The following is a 7,571-nucleotide window of genomic DNA, read 5'->3' as shown; positions in this document are numbered from 1 at the left end:
AACACCTACTATCTGTATGCTGTATTGAAATTATAAGGAGAGAGAATTTATGTGGTTGCCTGCTGTTGGAAATCACATAAATCCTTCTGAAAATTGATCTACCAGTCATTAATTGTAGTCTTTAGAGAAAGATGTAGATCCTTCCATCTGATAACAAGTAATAGGTTGTGAATCACTTGTTTGCTCTTTCCGAAAATACTAGGACTAGGGGTCACACAATGAAGCTACAAAGTACTACTACTACTACTACTACTAGTAAATTTAAAATGAATCGGAGAAAAGTTTTCTTCACTCAGTGTATAATTGAACTCTGGAATTCATTGCCAGAGAATTTAGTAAAAGCAGTTAGCTTAGTGGCATTTAAAAAAGGTTTGGATGACTTCCTAAAGGAAAAGTCCATGAACTTGGGGTAAATCCACTGCTTATTTCTAGGATAAGGAGCATAAAATGTACTCTACTGTTTTGGGGATCTTGCCAGGTACTTGTGACCTGGATTGGCCACTGTTAGAAACAGGATGCTGAGCTTGATGGACCTTCAGTCTGTCCCAGTATGGCAATACTTATGTACTTATGAAATGTTACTCTCTATATAGTTGAAAATAGATGTATTTTACTTTCTCTCTCTTCAGCAAGTAAATACCCCACTCAGTGGCTACATGGATACTAATGCAGGAAGTTATCAATGTGGGCTACCCTTAAGATGGGTAATTTTACTGCTAACTCCTGTTCTTTGAGCAATTGTCCCATTTTATACAACAGAAATCAATAACCTGGTTTAACAGTAAAATAACCTGTCTTAATTTGAGCCCCTATTGATACCTTTTACTTAAATTACACAAAGTAAAAGCAAAAAAGAAAAGTGTTACATGTCTAGTGGTATCAAAATGCATGAATGAAGGTAGAGGTATGAAAAGCCACAAGGAATATGATGAATATAAAAGATGTGAAGAAGAGTATGGGATGATGAATTCAGCCAAATAGGGAGGGATACAGGTATAGGCAGCTCTATGGGCCAGAGTCAAGAGTTTGAAAAATGACTGGAATCCAGAGATAGCCACAGAGGAGTGGTGAGATGTGATCATACCTATCTGTATAAACAAGAAGTTAGATTATGGTATTTTGTACTGATTGAAGGAGTAACTGTGGGAAGCTGACATAGAGGGGCATAATTGAAAGATCGTCCAAGTACGAATTAGGACGTTCTTACGAAAACGTCCAAAAATAGGCATGTATAATCGGAAAATAGTATGTGCGTTTTTCGATAATCGATTATCCCTGTAGGAAAACAATCAAATGAGGAGCGCATAAGCGTGACTAAATTGGGCGCCCTAACACGGTCGATTATTGCAGGTGCAAACGACCAACTCACAAAGTGTGTAAAATAATGTACATAGGTGTACCGCAAGTACAGTACATGTTGTTCTGGCCATCCAGGTACGGGAAAATATGAGGAACGCGTATATGCGTCAACAACAGAAAAATCATCCTGCTGCTGCACCCATATTTTCCTCATATGTGCCCATCTGCATGTCCGGACCTGCATGCACTGTACACCTACTGAACATGCAGCTATATGCATATTGTGTATATGTGAAAAGGGTCGGGTAGGGTGCGTCATACTCATCTATATAAGGCACGTTCCGCACACATAACCAGGCATGTGCATGTCAAAGACGTCTATGCTTATGACAGCGTCCACGTGCTGATAGGGCCATATATGGGATGGTCATCCATATATGGAGCTTTGCATGAAACGACGTCCCTCACGCAAGGTCGTCTATATAAGGCACTTGTTTTCCAACATGTGGAAAAATGGCGCAGCGACGTGAGCCGAACTTTGGGCAGGAGGAGAGCCTGCTGCTGGTGCGCCTGTGCTTAAGGCATCGGCACAGGCTTTTTTTACAGCACCACCACCTGCCCCCCAGGCTCCAGGCCATGCGAGCCTGGTCCCGTATTAGGGACAGGCTTGAAAGGTAAGGTTATGGCCCACCCCCCTTCCTGTACCTACACATATAACAGCTCTGTCATCAATGTTACCACCAGTAACTGGAGTGTGCATGCAAGGATAATGAGTAATATAGGAATATGCACAATATCACTAATAAAATGTATTTTATTGAAAGGACGACCATTCCCACATCCCTACATACAAGAATGTATTTCATTATTTATGTATATCTTACCTGTGAACGCCACATTTCCAATCCCTCTTTGCAGCCTCTATGTGGCTTACAACACATCCGAATAGTGGAAACATGATACCAATTAAACGTATACCATACTTTATAACATGGTAATGATAACACATATAAAGTAGTTTTACAAGCATACATTATAATGCATACAAACGGTACTTTCTGGCCTCATGGCCACCTCTATGGCATCATCTGCATAGGAACCAACTCGGTGGCTGCTGTGGGTGCTTGAGCACCCCCAATATAAAAGAAATGCCTTGTATGTATGTATGGAGGGAGGGAGGGAGGGGTAATCTCCATTGGGGGTTGCACCCCCCAAAATGGTAAAAAGGTGGCTCCTATGTATGATTCAGTACCAATGGAGGTGGTTCCCCCCCCCCCCCCCCCCCCAACACTGTTGACCCTCTCTCTCTGCTATTTGAATAACAAATCAATGTGTGCAGAGGACAAAAAGGACCATCCCCTCCTGACCCCTGCTCTACAAACTTAAATCTTACAGACGCTTCGGAGTGCATCGGGACCTGGAATCCCTATGGAGGAGGTTCCGCCATGTGAGGTGGGAGAGGCCCGACCTCATCTGGGCGGTGCGACGGCACCTCAGGGCTCGCCGTTAATATTCAAAAACAGGACACCTGTACTGATTTGTAAATATATTTATTGATTAATGCAAACGTCCTGTACAATATGTGGCTAATAGCCAACTAATAAGTAATAACATATTTATTGGTACCAGATCAAGGATGCAGGTTGCAGGTGCCCTCCCATGACTGTGGCTGCAACTTCCAACAAACATCCCCCCCCCCCCCTAGATGAATGAGATGACATGCCTCACTTTAGTCTCCCCCTTTCTGGGGTGGGTGGATAGTGTGTCCTGGTAGACCTGCCTGAGGCCCTACTTTTACTGGATGTTATGGCCTCCCTCACATAAAAGTAATGTGCTAAACACCCTTCTCACTGCCCCCCCCCCTAAAAACAACAAAAACACATCACCAAACCCTCGTCGCATCTCACAATGCAAACATGCTGGTCCCCAATGAGTGTGATCTGCCAACATGTCCTGTGTGTTGTTTTTCAGTGCAGCTTCCAGGGTTCCCTGTCATGTCATCTGATGCATCTCAGTCCCCCATGGGTATAGGCCACGCCTCCTCACACCTTCCCCCATCCCCTGGCTCAGGTCACCCAGCTCCAACACTATGCAAGCCATGTTGCATGTGCTCATTTCATCCATACTCTGTTTACATACACAGGGCTCCATCACCAGCAGGAGGAGCAGGCAGACGATGAGGGCCACCTGCAGGAGGAGGAGCCAGGCCAGGAGGAGGAGGAAGAAGAGGAGGCAGGCCAGGAGGGGCACCTGGATGAGGAGGAGGAGGAGGAGCAGCCAGGCCAGGAGGCGGCCCACCAGGAGGAGGAGGAAGAGGAGGACTCGGAGGAGGGGGTCCTCATCATTGATGAGGACATTCATGAGGACCCCTCCCCACCTGCAGCTCCGTCTGAGGCATCTCCCTCCCCTCGGCCATCTCCATCCCCTGAGGCACCTCCATCACCTCAGGCAGCGCTATTGCCTGGGCTACCTCCATCCCCTGGGCCATCATCTATGTCCCCTGGGCCACCTCCAGCCCTTGGCCCTGCAACTGTTGTGCGGCTCCTGCAGCACCTTGTAGATGGCCACAACCAGGTGCTGCAGGAGCTAAGACTCATACGGCAGGGTAATGAGCAGCTGCAGGGCCCACTCAGGGTGGTGCTGCTGCTGCTCATTACCCTGCTACAAAGGGCCTTGAGTAGAGGCCTTGGCCACCCGTCCTAGACAGGGGGAAGGGGGGAGAGGGAGGGAGGGAGGGAGGGGAGGGGGTGACAGTGTGTATTTTGGGGGGTTGTTGGGTGGGTGGGAGGGGTGTTTGTATGTTGGGGGGAGGAAATGTTGGAGGGGGGGTTGGGGGGATATGTAGGGGTGTTGGGGAATTTTTGTGGGGGTTTTGGGGGAGTTTTGTGGGGGAGGGGATTTGTAGGGGTGGGTGTGGGGGGAATATGTTGGGGTCTGTACATAAAGATTATTTTTCACATTTTAACTAACAGTGTGTGCGTTGTGCATTACATATAACCACATGGTGCTGTTGATGTGAGAGGAGGCAGCAATATGCATTGCATGAAATGTGAAGTGTGAATTTGAAAGCTGATGCATGTCTGTGATAATGGTGCCCATACAGAAGGCCACCTGTTCATTCCAACCTCCATGGCCCTATGTGCAGGGGGTTGGGGCGCGGAGGCTTGATGGCTATTTACTGTTGAGGGACACAAATGGCCATCCAGCCTCTCTCCCTCCCCTTACCATACAGCCCCACAGCACAGAGTGTTATTAATAATAGATTTGTTGTCTAGCACTTGTGATCTGCCAAGGACACTCTTGCACATAACCCTAGGTAGCACATACATGATGTGTCCTCAGTGTGATCACCAGACACCCTTACCCACAAGCATACCAAATTGGTGGTGGTGGGGGGGGGGGGGGGGTCACCAAGGACCTACAAACAGCTGCCTCATCTTTTCACATTCTATGCATCTGCAATGGTATATAGTGCTGAGGAGAAAAGGGAAAACAATGGGAAAACCATTAGATGGAGGCTTACTGCATCACAGTTGCAATATAATACAAGAGTTACAGAAGGCCACAAATAAATATGGTGTTCAGTCACACCTTTTTTAAGTAGGAGGTCAAGGTGACCTACATTCCAAGTCTTTCCCTGTCCCAGGAGGACTGTAAGTTTGTACCTGAGCCAATGGAAGGTTAAGTGGCTTGCTCTAGATCACAAGGGGCAGGAGTGGGAATTGAACCAGCAACCTTGTGATTACAAGGCTGGTGATCTAACCACTAGGCCACGGCAGCCATCAGGTTGTAGCCACCTGCAGGTACTTTGGGTTGCGACCTGTACACAGAACCCTCTCCCTCACCACCATGTCTTAAGGCCTCAGTGGCAGTACCTGTAGCCACCTTGAGCATTTTTTCCAGGCTACCAATTGTGACAAAATGTTCTTGTTCCCTACCTATGGAGGAATTTAGAAAGGTGTTTCATAATGTGCTAAACACATCCATTGCATATATCATTCCCCCTCCCCCTCCTATGCAGCTTCAGAATGGGTGGGCACTGCATAAATGGGGACTGGGGTTCACCACATAAACAAGGAAGATGTAACCTACCGGGAACCAATACAGCAGCTCCAACAGCTGGCCCACACCACTGAGGACCTGCCAATCCCACAGTACAGTGCACAGGAACCTGGTGAAAAGACAGCCAGCTAAGAGTAGACTCCAGACTACATACAGTGAACGCACACTCCTTGACTATGAGCACAAAGAGAAGAGATGGCAGACAAATGAGAGCTTACCATGAACGTCTGTTTCAAGACTGTGTAGTGCGCCTTCTATCATCTGGAACATTAGCTGCACATCTCTCTCATTGAAATGTCCCTTACCAAGGGGTGCTTGATTTGGGGCGAGTGTAGGAATATCGTCGGCCCCACAGACTGCCTGTTACAAGCAGGCAGAGAGAATGGGAGAAAGTAAGGGAGGAGGCTCACGGGATGTGGAAGAGTGGAAACGGAAGGCGTGTTGGCTGAGGGCCAGCAATAATCCCCCCCCCCCCCAAATACATAGGTGTACCCAAACATACATTGCCAAACACAAACCTTATTATAAGTGAGGGTAAAACCCTGTAAACGATTCTTAAGAACAACCGGCAAGGTCCCAGTGCAGGAAATGGCGGGTTAGATGGCAATCAAGAAAGGGAAAGCAGGTGGGGATGCCCATAATTATCTACCCATAATCGAAATCATGTGCTCCAAATCGCTATCTGAGCTGGGCACGCTTAGGAATTATGTGTATAATTGAAAAAAAAGCGCCCATATCAGACACGCCTATTCCCCCGTGTCAATGGGCGTTCTTGGCGACTATATAAACGCCCACTCCGTATTTTCGAAAACCCCATTGGTACAATGCTGCCACGTCAACCCCCAAACCGGAAGGGTAATTTTACGGATGGCGAGGTAGAGCTACTGGTGCAGGAGATCCAGCAACGCCACCAACATCTGTTTGCTCCCACAGGGCAGAAGCTGGCTGCAATGACCAAACAGAGGGAGTGGGAGGCAGTCCGTGACAGCGTCAATGCAGTCTTCCATTGTGCAAGGGACGTGGAGGACTGCAAGCGCAAGTGGCGCAAGCTCCGGAGGGATGTGAGGCGCAAGGCTGGTGCCCATCCCCCACCACATGATACTGCCAACCTCACCCCCCTGGAGCTGATGGTGCACTCCCTCCTACCCTAGGAGGGCATCCATGGAATTGGGGCCCTTGACACCTCTGCACAGGCTGAGGACTCAGGTAGGTTGACCATTCTTTATGAAGCTGCGCTTATGTGTTCCGCTGCACTAAACTGTGTTATACAAGTTGGGGCCAGGAGGTGGGAGGTGGGGAGTGGGGTGAGCGGGAAGCCGGAGGGAGTTTCAGGCGGGTGTGCTAATATGTAGAATAAACGACCATCTTAATGATGCTGTGCTGACTTTCTTACCTACCCCTACTCACTTGCTCTGTATCATTACTCTCTAGCCCTACCGTACTCATTTACCTTCCCTCTTACTTGTCCTGTGTGTGCATCTTAACTACATTGTAAGCTCTCTTTAAGTAGTGGTGTGTCATAGGAGCACACTCTGTGGCTGCTGTGGGTTTTTCAACACCCCCAATATTGAGCAACTATCATGTAGGTGTCCAGGGTGGAGTTTTGTGCACTCGGCTTCACCTCCAATAATGCATAACAGTTGGCTCCTATGGGTGTATGTAGGATACTACTGTGGCACTACTTTGGGACCCTTCCTTCCCTACTACTCCCTCCTATTTTCCCATCACCAAACTGTGCCTATTTCCTTCTATCACCTCTGTGCTCTACTGAGTGTGGGCCACATGCATGCAACTTAAGGAGCCTGTAATGGGGGTGATAATGCAGTTTAGAGAGTCTAGCAAGTCCGTAGTAACAGAAGACATGCTGAAATGTCCTTCATTTTGACAAATATACAACAAACAGCTTTTCCACAAAGTTGTGAGCGGTGTCCTTCTCTTGGCTAGCCGTCCACCACCTCTACCCAGCTGGCTGTGGGGCTCTCTCTCACATCGCTGTCAATTCCTTTCCTCCTCCTCACCATCTCTTTGCTGGGTCAGCAGTTTGGGGGCCAATGTATATGAATGCTGAAAGACAAAAGTGGGTTATTTTCACCAACATTTGCTCACCCTTGTGCTATACAGGTGATGACTCTGAGGAGGCTGGCCCTAGTGGCCTGCAAGACCAACCAAGGCCTACAGCAGCACCACAGCCTCACCCTCCACTGCCTGCA

This window comes from Microcaecilia unicolor, chromosome 3 (assembly GCF_901765095.1).
Source record: "Microcaecilia unicolor chromosome 3, aMicUni1.1, whole genome shotgun sequence".
NCBI lineage: Eukaryota > Metazoa > Chordata > Amphibia > Gymnophiona > Siphonopidae > Microcaecilia > Microcaecilia unicolor.
This window is presented reverse-complemented; position numbering follows the sequence as displayed.